We start from the raw sequence: 15,581 nt of genomic DNA, 5'->3' as shown, positions 1-15,581 counted from the left end.
TTATCTGGGGCTTACTCACTTGTTAATACAAAAAAAAAAAAAAAATCTGACCAAAAGGAAGATTCCCCTCCCCACCCTGCAAGAAGTAAAGGTATAGAAACCCAGAGGATTGCTAGAAAAATTTTACTAGTGTTAAGATGATTTTCAAATAACTGGTGAATAGTTGTCAGTAATGGTCTATAAGACATAAATATTCAGTACAGGGGAATCATATCCAGGGTAGAAAACTGGCTTGAATGTCCAAAGGGAAGCAAAGAGAACCAAAGGCAAGGACCTCAAGCACGACAATGAAGTCAAAGGTTCAATCCAAACATGGATATAAGAATCCATTTCAAGCCTTCTCTCTGGGGCCATGAAGTTTGTGCAAGGCTTAGCACCTCTGTCCTAGGTGTTGGCACCTGCATAGAACCAGGATTAGGACAAGAGATAAAACAAAAGGAGCTCACAGAGACCACTTTCCTAGTAGTTGAACTGTTCCTAGGAAATAGACAATATCTTGGACTCTAAGGAGGAATCTTGACGTAACCAGTGGAAACAGCCTGTGTTTCTCTGTCCCCTTAGCTCATAGTCCTGCGTAAAGACACTGCCTGCTACAATATCCGGGTTCTGGGAGTGGAAGGAACCCCAGAGAGAGCCAGTCATCATTGTCTGGTGCATGAATCTTCCACTAGTGCTGTCAGTAAGCGCTTCTATCCTTTGCTTAAACTCCTCAAAATGTTGTCTCCCACATGTTACTCCAGTTATTACTTTAGGCCCAAATCTGCTTATCTCCCTTGCTTTCTAGACAACGGAACCCTTCTAAAGAAATTCGACCCCCGTCACTAAATCCCAGCATCTTCTGCTAGAACTCTGATGCTGACTAACACTGTTATTAGCATGAACCTATTCCACAGCATACAGTAAGTAGGTAAACAATGATCGGCAGACTGCCCAACCATATGTTTTCCCCATGGCCAACTTCTCTGTTGTTTAATGATCAAAGTTTCCCCAAATCTTTGAGGACTCCCTTCCCCCTAGTCACTTGCACAGTGTCTTTGTCCCCTATCCTCCTCCACTGCCTAGGTGATCTCAGCCCAGCTAGTCCTTCTGTCTGGCTTGTGGGAATCAAGTAAGGATGCAGGTGTGAGAAATGGGACTACAAACAAAGCGGTCACCAGATCATAAAAGAACTTGAGTTACACCTTACAAACCTGGTCATGGAGCTGTAGGCCAGCAACTTGCAGTTTGCCCATGGTGGGCTGCAGGTGTACAGATAACTCTTTGTATCTGTGCTTAGCGTTGCTAATAGAACGGAGTTGGTTGTTGCTGCTGCCAAGTGATGCTATCTGCTGTCATTAAAAAAAAAATGATAAAATTCTCTTTGAGGGGAAGGTGCTTCTTGCCCACCATGTCTGCCTTGAAAACTTAAGAGGGCCCAATAAGAAGCCTCACCTGTGGAGTTTTAAAATAGAAGCCTTCCGGGGGCACCTGGGTAGCTGGGTGGTTGAGCGTCTGCCTTTGGCTCAGGTCGTGATCCTGGGTCCTGGGATTGCATCCCGCATCAGGCTCCCTGAAGGGAACCTGCTTCTCTGACTGCTTGAGTCTTTGCCTCTTTCTCTGTGTCTCTCATGAATAAATACATAAAATCTTAAAAAAAATACAAGGGTCCGATCTTCTGATCCTTGGGACTCTAAACAGGAACCTATACGTTAGTCCAAGGGTCTCTATAGCAGACAGTAATAGGGTGTCTCCACACATCCCTACCGGAAATGAGACAAGTTTTCATTGCTATTTCTTTGACTACCATATTTGTGTGAAATTCTGTTCAGAGTTTATAGTCTCTCGTGTACTGCCTTACATACACGTAAATCTGGTAACACTTCCTCAAATTGAGACTGTTTTGTCTCTCCTGTGTTAGTACAGAAGGGTATTTTGTGGGTAAGATGTTTCATTCATCCAATACCACAACTGGCTCTCCACGTTGGCCTGCACTGAGCTGGGTGGGTTTTGTGCCATTGCAAATAATCAGGGCACAACGTGCTGTGAGAAAGAGGAAAATGCTACTGCATATGTTTTCAGGCAGGTACTCAAAGAGGTTGCCTCATGCATACAAAAGAGCATCCAAAGGGCAGTGAACAGCAACACACTTCCAGAGGGTGACATCTCGAACAATTTTAGGGACATTGTGAGATATTTTAATGCAGTCGCAATTATTTTAATGGTTATTGTATGGTAGTTTCTACTGACTTGTGTCATTTAAAACTTTTATTTCCTTACATAGTGCTAAGAACAAAAACAAGTTAGGACCAATGTCACTCAAAGAAGGCAGAGCCAGGACAGAAGTACAGCACTGAATGGTAGCCCCACACTATTTTTTAGGTAAATGAAACCTCCCAAACATAGTGTGGTTGAACTACACAACATCATTGGCAGTTGAAACACAATAAAATCAGAGAAGGCAAATAAGTTACCGCAATATCCCACTTCAGAGATGTAGAAGGAGCTAGGACAGTAGTCATATGTGAAAGGAGGGAACAGATTTGAGAGATATTCTGGAAGTGAAAATAAGTAGACAGGGACATTTGACTAAATGGCAGGTGAGGAAGAGAGCACAGATGGAAGCTTTTGGAGGTTTAAGTCTAAGAGAGTGAAAGAAATGAAGCACCATTTTTCAAGTCATAGAACTTTACAGAAGGCATAGGTTTAAGCACTAAGCAGGTGACTCTGGACCTGGTCCACCTGAGACGCCAGTGAGACACCAGAAAAGGCCACTGCCTGGTCCACGGGCATGTTAGGAATGCAGGCACATCTCAATGTCTTCAAACTTTATCAGTCACTGTGGCCATTGAGGAGATTGAACTGAAAGAGCAGCCCAGAGACAACCTAGAAAATGCCCCCTCTCTCTGGCAGGGATAAAGAGAAGCCCGAGCAGCATGAAGCAGCTGGAGGAGAATTAGGATTATCATCTACTCTGTGGTCAAAGATGGAGAGAGTTCCAGAAAATCAACAGTGTTAAATGCAAGAGAACAAAGATAAAGACCGATGGGAATGTTTATTTTCTTTCTGTAATTTTATTTTTATTTCTGTATTTTTTTAGGGCTTAATTTTTCTAATCACTTCAATGTGGAGTTTCCCTAATTCTGATAGATTCTTTCCATAGCATCTTTACTTATGTTAGCTACTTAAAAATATGTTAGGTCATAGTTTTGTTTTGGGCATGTCTTTCAGGCATTTATTTTCTCTTCCTAATAATACCCTGAATAGCTTTGTATGGAAATTAACCATGATGCATTTCTCATGCTCTTCTTGCTTCTCCTCTTTCACCTCCGCCTTCTGCTCCTCACCTGGAGGCTCCCTTTACTTTTAGGAAGGCGGGTAGGTCTGAACAATTTTTCCAGCATTATGGCTCTAGAGCTCCCTCTCCTGTCATTTTTGCAAAGTAATGACAACAACAAAAAATATGACCTCACATTTACTGTAATGCTGCATTTGTTCCTTTTCCTTGTTTAAGAACAAAACAAAACAAAACAAAATGTTTTCTTCCCTTTGCTTCTTTTGTAGCTATTCTGATAAATTTGGTTTTCTCCCAATAGTTTCTCATCACTGTGGGTCTTTTCCCTGGAGAGAAGCTTCATTTGATTAGTTCCGAGTGTCCACGGGGCCCTACTGGTCCAGCACTTTCAAATCTAACTGCAGAGCTTTTGTGGCTTCACTCACAAAATGCCTAGGCTCCCCTCTATGGTGGACCCAATAGGTTTCCAGTGGTAGTCTGGCAATTACTATGGGGCTTTGAGATTTTTTTTTTTTTAATTTTTGATTTATTTATTCATGAGAGAGAGAGAGAGAGGCAGAGACACAGGCAGAGGGAGAAGCAGGCTCCATGCAGGAAGCCCAACGTGGGACTCTATCCCAGGTCTCCAGGATCAGGCCCTGGTCTGAAGGTGGTACTAAACCGCTGAGCCACCTGGGTTGCCCCAAGATTCTTATCTTAATACTAAGTTCATGAAGATTTTGCAGTGATCTCTATAATTTGTGTTTGTTTTGTTAACAGCATAATGTTTTCAAGGTCTTATTAAGTACAACTGATGCTTCAGGAAGATGCATCATGGCCCATGACCTCACATGAGCATGGAAGTAACTATGTAACCCCATTTTACAAGCTCATAGATCTGTCTTAAAAGTTTCATTATACTTTGGGGGGGGGACACCAGCCAGACACAAATGGGTAGTATTATGTATCCCACTTTTAATAACACACATAACCAGGTGTACCTGGGTGGCTCAGCAGTTTAGTGTCTGACTTTGGCCCAGAGCGTGATCCTGGAGACCCAGGACTGAGGCCCGCATCAGGCTCCCTGCATGGATCCTGCTTCTCCCTCTGCCTGTGTCTCTCTGCCTCTCTCTCTCTCTATGTCTCTCATGAATAAATAAATAAAATCCTAAAAAAAGAATATACATAACTAAATACGAATTCTTTGGTAAAGGAAAAGGTAGAGATGATACTTCAGAGAGAAACAGAATTGAAGGAAAGAAGGAACTTCTTTTAGAATTAAGGAGAATATAATATATTTTTTAAGTATAGGAAAGAACTAAGAGAGATGAAATAAAAAGGTAAGTGTTGAATAAAGACTATAGTGCAAAAGAGTAAAATCCAAAATCATTTTTAAAAAGCTTTTTAAAAAAGGATTAGCTCTGAAACATACACACATGCACACACACACACAAACACACACACACAAATATCTCCTCCCTTATGATACCAAATTATCATCACACTTTTTTTTGAAGAAATCCTCCAATGGGGAGCCAACTACTCCAGACAGGACTAGCTTTATTGAGAGATCTTTGCTTTATTGATTGGAAGACTTTCATTTCCTGCATTTTTTCATGTGAAATTTACTCCCTCTTTCTCAGTGCCAGCCATGGAAAAGAAATTAACATCTGTCCACATGATGGTTTGCCTGGAGAAATGTGAGATTTTGTGGAAAAAGAGTAAAGATGAGTTCCTTTTGTCCAGTGCCAATGACATGTTGGAATGAGTGGCCACTATTCCACATGTTAGACAGATGCATTAGAGGAAGAAAGTGTGCAGGGATGTAAAGGTTGACAGAGGAAAAGGGTTAGAGTGCAGACTGATGCTAGATGAGCTGATCCACTCCAGTGGAACTGGGTATTATCTGAAAAATGTGTTTGTTTGAGACCAAGATCCATTTTGTGACAGCTGGAAGCTGAAGCTTGAGGGCAACTTAGTCAGTTCTACCCAAAACCCCATTTGGTCTGCAGCCAAATTCAGCTCTTAGGAATATGGCAGTGCCTACAATTAATATTCTTTCTTCTGTTTATTGAGCATTGTATTCAGTCACAAAGCCTTAGCCTTTAGGGAGTAAAGAGAATAAACAAATGAGCAAGATTAGGCTTTTATTAAACCAAAAATTGCATGGCTCAGCTGAATAAGCACCAGTTTATACTTACTACTTACTAATGAGATAACATTTCAGGCCAAGGAATGCATTTTGGTTACAAGGAAATTGTACCTGATAAGTTAACACCAAAGCTTTTGAAAATATAAAGATTCCATATCCCTCCAGATGCTGGTGACGTTAGTTCTGTATTTTGAAACTAACACAGATCCCAAGGGATGATCGGTGGGAAAGTAGGGACTTAATCCTGGATTTAATCGTGGAATCTGAAGTTTTTCCACCAAAAAAAGATTATGGGTAATATTTTGAGCAAGAAAGCATACTTAATTTATTATATGAGGCATCTCCCGATACTCTTCCTATAGAACAATGAGGCACACAAGCAAAAAAAAAAAAAAGAAAATCAGAAACACAGCTGGGCTAAAATCAAGAAAACACAAATATGCAGAGTAGAAACACAGAGTGATATTCACAGCTGAAGCCATACTCCAGGCAGTTTGGGGAATTGAGGCAGAAAGTGGTAGTTGACAGCTAAGCTATTGTCACTGAAAGAAAGAGGGAAAATGTATACTGTATGATGACTAGAGTAGATTACTCATTGACTCTCCTGGGAGAAAAATCTAATTTTCTGTGCTATCAATGTTAGATTTCACCTTATGACTTGTTTAAGCCAATGCAATATGAGCAAAAGTGATATGACTCTTTGTAGAAGAAGCTTTAGAAGTCAGTGACCAGTTTCTCCATATTCCCTTGACCAAGAAAGAGAAAATCCCATCTGTCTATGCCTCAAAATGAAAGAAATAATGAAACACAGCCACAGCATCCAAAGCATACATTAGCATACATGAGAAATGAAACTTTTTTTTAAATGCCACAGAGGTAGTGGGGTCATTAGTCATTGAAATATTACCTACTTTATTCTGATTAATGCCTGGACCTGAGAAGGACAGAAAGTGATGGGAGAGGAAGGGTGCATTATTGCATACTTCTCATAGTTCTAGTTTTTAGGTAGCTACAAGGCCACAGAGAGGACAGCTAGAGACGCACAATGAAATACTGAAACAGATGTCTCCTGGCTCAGTGACCAATCTGCCATATCCCTAATATTGCCTTAGCATTACCATGTCCAATCACATTGTAACAGTGTGTGTGTGTGTGTGTGTGTGTGTGTGTGTGTGTGTGGACTGCAGGCTAAGGTTTTTGTAAGCGGGGAAAAAAATGAGCATAAACAGAGAGAAAAAGTGAAAATGAAACAAAACAATATCCTACTCAAAAATGAGCCAGCAAATCCAAATCCCCAAATTCATGATGAAAATCTTGTGCTAAAATTACAACCATCACATCCAACACACAGAAGGGGAATTGACTCCAGATGGAATGACAATTTTTTGAGTTATAGAAGACTGCTTCAGGAGAAAAGTTTTTATTTTTTTAAATCAGTTTTCAAAAACCAAGGAATTGTAAAACAAAAACAGAGAGAAATAAAAACTCCAATTTTATAGGTAGATTCTAGAAAGAACAAGTCAAATATACAGAGAATAGAAAAAAGTCATTATTAAAAAATTAGTCACAGTATACTATAAACATAGTATGTTAGAAGATAATATTTAAAATATCACTCAGAATGTAATAGCAAGACCAATACCAAAAAAAAAAAAAAAAAAAAAGAACCAGCATATAAGAGAGATCAATAGATTAAAGGCTTGAAGATGCATCAAAAGAAATTCTAAAAGGTTGGGAAAAAAGGAATGACAAAGAAGAATATTTGAAGAAATAATAGGATTTAAGATGCAAATCAAACTTAAAATGCCCTTTGAGAATCTAACAGAAAAATGAAAGATAAACTCAAATCAAGATATGTTTTACTGAAACTCTAGAAATCTTAAGATTCTAGGATAACAGAAGTAATACCAATATAAGGACCTCTAAAACTCCACACCCCCATAACAATCTATGAAAATGCTGGTAAAAATTAAAAAAACAAACTTTTTCAAAACTCTGAAAATTAACCAAAGGCTTGGTAAGAACAGCAAGCTTTGTATCATTTTAATGAGCTCTGTTCCCATTGTCCTCTCCTTATATCTATGAGAACCTTAAGAACTAACAATCTGGCAACCATGGAAGCTATGATAAAGAGAAGCCCACCAATCACTGGGAAGAGTGAAAGGGTGTTCAGATTCCCAGAAATCCAGAACTAGTGAATCATCACTATTTGGTTTATCTCATACATAGGATTACTCTTTATTTGACCTGATTCAGAGCATGTTTAGTAAGAAAAACCCTATGTATAGGGAGTTTGTGAAATCAATGAGCTGCAACTGTTTAACATTGATTGCTGTTGCCTCAGACAGCAACATAAGTTGGGGAAAATAAGAAGCTGGTTAAAAACTTAAAAAGAAAATGTAGGGAAGAAGATATCCATCAAGAACTTGAAAATCTCCAGCATATTCTTGAGGATCTAGAATAGTGTGCATATGTGTAGAGCTGGACACAAGCAAAGATTTGAGAAGGCCTTGACTGCTCATCTCTGACTGATGTTGAGTCTTTGCAAAAGCAAGAAGTGACAGTAACTATAAGGTTGCAAAGGACATTGAAGGGGGATTGAAATCTTGCTCTGATACATACATGGGTCTTTGGCAAAGGAAGGGAGACTTGCTGATTCAAGATGTTTAAAGAAATCTCTGTAAAAACTAGCTGGGGCTAGTTTTTACAACTGGATGGCACTGTCAGTTAAGCATCAGATTCTTGGTTTCAGTGGGGTCTGATCTCAGGCTCTGCAATTGGCAGAAAGTCTGATTTACTATTTCTCCCTTCCCCTCCCTCTCCCCTCTGTATTCTCTCTCTCATTGAAACAGATAGATAAATCTTCCAAAAAAAAAAAATCCACACACAAAACTGGCTGATTTATTAAGTTAATGGAGAATAGACTTCAATGACTGCACATGATAAAGAATACAAACTTTAAAGAAATACTCCACAATAAGTCAGTCAAAATAGAATACCATTAAAAAGCTACCCCCCCAAAGGTTATTTGTCTACCTATCTATTAAATATTATTTTTTTCTTGTTCTGAGAGTATTCAAGATCCACTCTCCTGAAGGTTACTTCAAGTATGCCCTACAATAACATTTTACAATGTATACAAGTGATGAGTCATATATTGTACACTTGAAACTAATGAATGATGTATGTCAATCATACCTGAATTAAAAAAAAATAGAAATAGAAAGAAAAGAAAGAATTATTCCAGTTAAGTCAGCAAACAGAACACATCAATAAGCAGCAGTACAAGAAAACTTGCAGGTGCTACCTGCAAAAGCTTTCCAGGGTGCCTCCTTATGTTATTTAAAATGTCTAGTTTTCAACTAACAGCTATGAGAGACATACACAAAAAGACTAGAAAATATGACTCATAAAAGAAAAAGAGTAAAACAGTAGCTAGAAAAAGTGAGCCCAGATATCATACTTAATAAAAAAATATTTTAAGACATCATGTATAAATATATTCAGGGAACTATAGGAATCTCTTAAAATAATTAAATGGAGTCTCACAACAATGTTTCACAAAAGAGAGATTATAAATAGTGGTATAGAAATTACAAAAATAATAAAGTAGAAGAGGGGTGCCTGGGTGGCTCAGTCAGTTAAGTGCCTGCCTTTGGCTCAGGTCATGATTCCAGAGTTCTGGGATCAAGCTCCACATGGAGCTACTCACTCATTGGGGAGTCTGCTTCTTCCTCTGCCCCCACTCCTGCTCATGCTCTCTCTCTCTCTCTCCCCCCTCCCTCTTTTGAGCTCTTATACTATTACTCTTAAATAAATAAATAAATAAATAAATAAATAAATAAATAAATAAATAAAATATTTTTAAAAAAGAGAATAAAGTAGAAGATATGTCATTGAAAAATGCAACAACTGAAATGATAATCTCACTGGAGGACCTCAACAAGAGATTTCAGTAGGTAGTAGGAAAAAGCAAGGAACCTGAAATAGTTCAGTTGTCTGGTTTGAAGAACAGAAACAAAAAAGAATGAATAAAAATAAACAGAGCCTCAGAAAACCTGCAGAACACCGTATATCCTACTGATCTATGCATAACTGAAGCCCCAGAAGAAGAGGGAGAAAATGAAGCAAAAAGAGCATTTGTGGAAATAACAACTGAAAAACTCACCAAATTTTTTGAAAATATTAATTTACATATGGAAGAAGCTCAATGAACCCCACATAAGATAAACAGATTCCAATATCACATCCAGGAAGTGGGAAGCTTTACATATAACTGCAACTTTCTATTCTTTTAAATAATTCTTCTAAAATAAATCCTGTAAAATATGATTTGATATTATTTGATACATTTGATAAATTTAGGTGGTGGGTATACATACCTGCTGTCAATGATTAATGTCCTTACATACTTAAAGTTGCTGGTTCAGATTGAAACCTTAATATATATTATTCTCTCCTTTCTCTTTTCAAATGACAGATATTTTATTCTCCCTTAGTAGAACAGCAACAAGGAAGCTCTGGTAATTTCTTACCTTTATATAATTCTCTTTGTTGACAATAATAACACAAGATCAACCAAAAACTCCTCCTAGTGAATAATTTGTTTCTCTTACTCCTAAACAAGGAAGCAATAGCAACAATGCTAGATTCTTTAATTTCAACCAAAATGAAAACAACAACAAACACAAAATGTATAATGTATGATCATTGTTGTCAGAGTAACTTTCTAAGCTCCTTTTTTAGACAATATCCTTAAAATTCTTAAGGAATTTTCAACTCTATTTCTTCAGCTATATGATTTAATCTGTTACTGTATGGCATAAGAATAATGCCATTTTCCTGAAGTCTAGGTTTGTTTTGCCTGGAGTAGCCAAGCAGTTCTCTTAGCATTGTGGCCTGTACAAGTTGGGCATAGAATTCAAAACAGCCAGTGTTGCAGAATGGTCTTAACATTTGTATATGAGTTTTGACATTCAGATACATTGATACTCATCTTGAAAAATGCCTGGTAACAAACAAGACCAGGCAATGCCATGTAGACTCCTAAGAGCTGCAAAATGCCAATTTCTTGGGCTTCAGCTGGGATATGAAGCTACAGATGGATAAAGTCTATGGAGACAGAGGAACTTGTTCAGTCTCGCTTTAGAACAAAATAAAAACAAAAAAAACAAACAGGTGTGTATCTATTATATTTACCTGTCCTCATAACATAACTGCCCTTCTATAACTCCTGAGTCCCAGAAAATCGCCACTCCTTTTTCAAGGTGCAACTCTTACATAGGCTACTCCTAGTTTACCTAGACAGTATCACTGCTGCCTTTTTTTTTTTTTAATGCATTTATAGCATGATATACTCACCTACAGTCCTTTAAAAGTGACTAACCCAACCTTCAGGAAAGAGAAGAGGAAGCCTATGTGATCCCATCACACAATTAGAGTTCATACTTGAAAGAATTTACCTAATCAAAATGAAATTCAGGACTTGTAGACTTTTTGCTTGGTGTTTGTGTGTGTGTGGTGGGGTGTTGGGAGAGGATGTAAGAATATTGTCCTTATTTTGGAGTCATGAACCTGAATATGACGGCCCAAGAAAACTGGCAGCCATCTTTTCAATACTAAAAGAGCCAATCGGAAGCAGCAAAGCCAAGGGACTAGTTCTGGTCATGTGGTTTGAGCTTGGAATTCAGCCTTCCTTGAAAGCTCTGAACTAGAAGCCAAAATACAGGTTTAATTGATTATTTGTTGAATTTTGTTTTCTGTTACATGCAGTACAGAGTCCTAATTGCTAGGGTCTCACTGGGGCATTGATTTTATCTTAGAGAAATGGAATTAACTGAAAAAAAAATTTAAGTGAAGAGTAACAAGAATGTGTGCTTTAGAAAGACAGCTTTAACTACTTGTGTGGACAAGATGGCATAGACTCATTATTCTTTATTTCTCCCTTCTAAGTACAACTATAAACTCTGAAAATAAGACAGCAGGACACCATAGGAGGACTCTAAAAAGTGGAAAGAGGAAGACAGACTGGCTAGGGACCACAGGACTAGAGGAACAATGCTGTGCTCCAACATCTTTCAATTCCCACTCCATTCTCCACACCAAGCAGCAGATCAAGAGCTAGTGTCTCTTGAATCCCAAACTGTAGGAGAAAGCAGCCCAGGTAGATCCCTTCCTTCCCTGATTGAACTGGAATCTTGTAACAAGAAGCCAAGGGGAGTCCACTCTGCTCCTAGGGGCTGGAGTCCCCCTCCCCTTCAGAGACACTGGGCAGCCAGCCCAGGTGGCCAGAAGCTCAGGCAGGGATTCAACAAGAACCCGCAGACAACCAGAGGCAAGAGAAAACACTCTCTCAAGGCCTAGAAAACAGGGAAGTCCAGCCTGGGGAAGAATTTTCTGCTTCACATATGGCACCAGCAGGGATCAGCAAAAGACCCAGTGCTACCAGGCAAACAAAGCAGATCAAAAATAGCATCTCAAAGGCTTTGAAAATTAAGTTGTCATTAAAGCTGTAGCTCAAAAAAGTAGGTCAGTATCTGCTTGCTAAAAATAAGAAAGGTGATTGCTTGCTAAAATAAAAGATTTTACTAGGATCCAGATTTTTGCAACATAATAGCCAAAATGTTCTGGTTATAATTAAAAAAAAAAAAAAGTATTTGTCATACCAGAACTGGGGAAAACACAGCTTGAATGAGAAAAAAAAAAAAAAAAAGATACAACACAGGTGACACAGATGTTAGAATTATTTGACAAATATTCTAAAGTAGTCATCATAAAATTGCTTCATTGTGCAACTACAAATATCCTTGAAACTGATTATAAAATAGATAACCTCACTAAAAAATAGAAAATATAACAAAATTAGAGTTACAGAACTAAAAAATACAATAACCAAAATTTAAAAAGTCACTGGAGGACTCAGTAGCAGAATAAACACTATATAAGAAAGAACCAGTAAACCTGAATATAGGATAGAAGGACATCTTTGTCTATAGCTTAGACACCAACAAGACTAGAAGAGTTGGTTGGAGGATGGTGGTCTGAGAGGAAGTAGTGGCAATGAAGAAGAAGTAGATTTTTGAAGTGGTTTGGAAGGAGTATAAATAAAACTTGGTGATTTACTTGGACGTGGTGTAAGAAAAAGAAGAAAATGAAGGTGAATCTCAACAGAGTGAATGTTGTTATAATGCCAGAGGAAAGAGAATAGATTTTGAAGGATAAAAAAGAAATCATTAGTACAGTTTTGTATATCCTTCAATTGAGGAGTCATTGAGCAAGACAATTTGATATCTCAGCCTCTCATGTTATCATATAGTAATCAACTGATCTCTTCATGGAATCAAGAGAAACTAGCTCAGCACCTAGCATTAGGGAGGCATTAGCAAATTTTGTGAGTGATGCAATGAATGAGCAAATAAGTTGACCTCCTCTAAGTTCTAAGAACATTTTCCTCTAGCATAGACCACCTTAGACAGACAAATTCACATAATTGCCACACCTCTAAAGATCATCTAGACTGCTGGGATATCAAGAGTCCACAGGTAAATAAGCTTGATGGGCACACACAGGGTGGTTTTACAGATCCCATGATGAAACCTAAGTTCAACCATTGTAGATCTATCATTTAAATCTAGACACCAGGGACGCCTGGCTGGCTCAGTGGTTGAGTGTCTGCCTTTAGCTCAGGGTGTGATCCTGGAGTCCTGGGATCGAGTCCTGCATCAGGCTCCCCGGAGGGAGCCTGCTTCTCCCTCTGCCTGTGTCTCTACCTCTTTCTCTCTCTCTCTCTCCCTCTCTCTCTCTGTGTCTCTCATGAATAAATAAATAAAATCTTAAAAAATAAAAAAATAAATCTAGACACCACAGGCTATAGAATGCTGACCTTATTTTATGTCTTTTTAAAAATTTTTAACATCTGAAAACACTTTAACACTTGAAAGAATACTTTGTATATGTGACTAAATGAAGTCATCAAAGTTTAGCAATTGCATATCATACTTTATTTCATATTGTTTCTATTTTCTTCAAAATGAACAACTTAAGAAGATAGATAATGGAACTATGAGAAAAGTGTACCAAATTCTAAAATGTTAACTGATCTGGTACCCTTTGCTGTACCGTAATTCACTTCAATTAGATATACTGAGACACTTGCATGATCTCCACTGCTGCCCCAGAGCCAAGGATGAATCCTTAGATCATAAATTCTAGAATTTTTGCCCTACAAATCAGCACGATATTAGTCTTCTACTAGACCTAGCTTTCAGGGAGTCCATGCCACTGTCTCACATAGCACCTTTAGGAAGAAACTATTTATTTCTTTTGTTCCTCATTCTTATAAATATCCCACTGAGGAGACTCAAACTCCATTTTTCCTGGAGCGCTTGAGTATTCTTTTCCTTTACATGGCACACAAAAGACAGCCTTAATTTGTACTCCAGCTAGCTCCAGAAGGACACAGCTTCCAGCCAGCCTTATTGCAAGATGGGTATTGACCTCAGTCTACACTGCCACTGTATCTACCCTGCCCTTCTGAAGTTAGAGCCCACCCTGGTGTCCATGCTGACAATAATTGTCTGTGATACATTCTAATTGTCAGAACACATTCCTAGTGTTTTACTCTTTCTACCACTGGTCTAAAGACTTTTTTAGTCTTCCTTTGGCACCTCCTGCTTCAAGAATGTCCCTCAGCTCCTCTGGAAGGGGAACCTAAGCTACCTCCTAAAGGAGACATTTTTCCACAAACCAGCAGGTCTATTTGTGTTGGTCATTTTAGAAGCTATTATCCTATGAGGCATTTGGAGAAAAATGTGTTCCAGAAATAGAGCCTAGAGTAAAAATGTGATTTTGTCCACATTAAGGTTTTGAAAAGAGGGGTCATGTCTGGAAACAGTGTTTTGTAAGCTGTACTCAGATTCTTGATACATCTATCCATTTTTCTCAACTACTTGAACAGAAAGAAAAAAAAAAAAGGAAGCTTTGAGAGGCTTTTCTAAATCACTATAATTATTAAAATTTAAAACTTTCACATTTATAATTTAATGTAGTTAAAATACCATGCATATTCATGGTGCTATTTGATATTCATATTAAAAAAAGGATGTAAGTAAAACAAATAAGAGTAATAATGACTCATTTTTATTCTCTTCATTAAAGAACCAGAGTTCATGGCTGCTTTATATAGATTTACAACCTGTTCTAGATGTAGAATAGCTCATTTTTTAAATCATTTTTTCCAGTTTTTAAAAATATTAATATTGCTAAATTATAATCTCAGGATTAAAATCTTATAAAAATAAAGGCTGCATCTGAACCATGTTACAAATTAACTGACTTATAATATCAAGCAAAATAACTTGTTCATCAAAGGAATCTTACTATTCTCAAGTACTGCATTATTTATGTGTTTATGAGTACAGAAATGTTCAGTAACAAAAAACAAGTTTATGAATAACCAAAAAAACTACATTTGGTTATACACATATAATTTAGAGAGAATTATATTAATCCACACATAATAGAGGAGAAAAGATTATAGTTTTTTGACTTATGCTAGTATTTTTTTACATTCTGACTTCTAGAGCCGAGACTTAAAATCTAGCCTTATTATCTTAGTCTGCTGCTTCTCCATCTCACAGTGAAGATTAAATGTACGTCAAAATGAATAATCCAATTCAGAAATATTCTAAATAAATATTAGAGTGATAAGAACAGTGTTACTCAAATTATATGTAAGGGAAAAGATATTCCAGGATATCTTTCTATATTGCAATCATTTCTGTAGCTTTTCAAAATTCCAAAAATTATATAAAGTTATTTTAAAATTGACTGCTGCTCTAGTTTGAATGTTGCTCTCTCAAAATTCATGTTGAAAGCTTAATGCCCAATGTGATGGAATTAGGAGGTGGAGCCTTTGGGAGGTACTTAAATCAGGAGGGTGGAGTTCTCATGAATGGAATTAGAGCTTTTATGTAAAAGAGACCCCACAGAGTTCTCCAGCCTATTCGCCATTGGAGGATACAATAAGTCTACAACCAGGAAGATGGCCCTCATCCAACCATGATGACTTCTTTTTTTCTTTTCTTTCTTTTAATTTAATTTAATTTTTTTTCATGATGACTTCTTGATCTTGGACTTCCAGGCTCCAGAACTGTGAGAAACAAATTTCTGTTGCTTATA

At 37.6% G+C, this 15,581-nt stretch overlaps 1 protein-coding gene and 1 long non-coding RNA gene across 11 annotated transcripts in view; one reads left to right on the top strand and one right to left on the bottom strand.

Annotated features, from left to right (window-relative positions):
- NRG3 (neuregulin 3) overlaps nucleotides 1–15,581 on the bottom strand; it is a 1,035,395-nt gene that overhangs the window by 191,975 nt on the left and 827,839 nt on the right. The window lies entirely within an intron of this gene.
- LOC140632124 (uncharacterized) overlaps nucleotides 1–15,581 on the top strand; it is a 67,766-nt gene that overhangs the window by 5,785 nt on the left and 46,400 nt on the right. For all 4 annotated transcript variants that reach the window (XR_012029658.1, XR_012029657.1, XR_012029659.1 and 1 more), the window contains exons 2-3: nucleotides 562–679; nucleotides 785–899. This is a non-coding gene — a long non-coding RNA (uncharacterized lncRNA). The remainder of the gene's footprint in view (nucleotides 1–561; nucleotides 680–784; nucleotides 900–15,581) is intronic.

Source organism: Canis lupus, chromosome 4 (genome assembly GCF_048164855.1).
Source record: "Canis lupus baileyi chromosome 4, mCanLup2.hap1, whole genome shotgun sequence".
NCBI lineage: Eukaryota > Metazoa > Chordata > Mammalia > Carnivora > Canidae > Canis > Canis lupus.
Note: the sequence above shows the minus strand (reverse complement) of the source record. Positions and strands in the feature narration are given on the sequence as shown.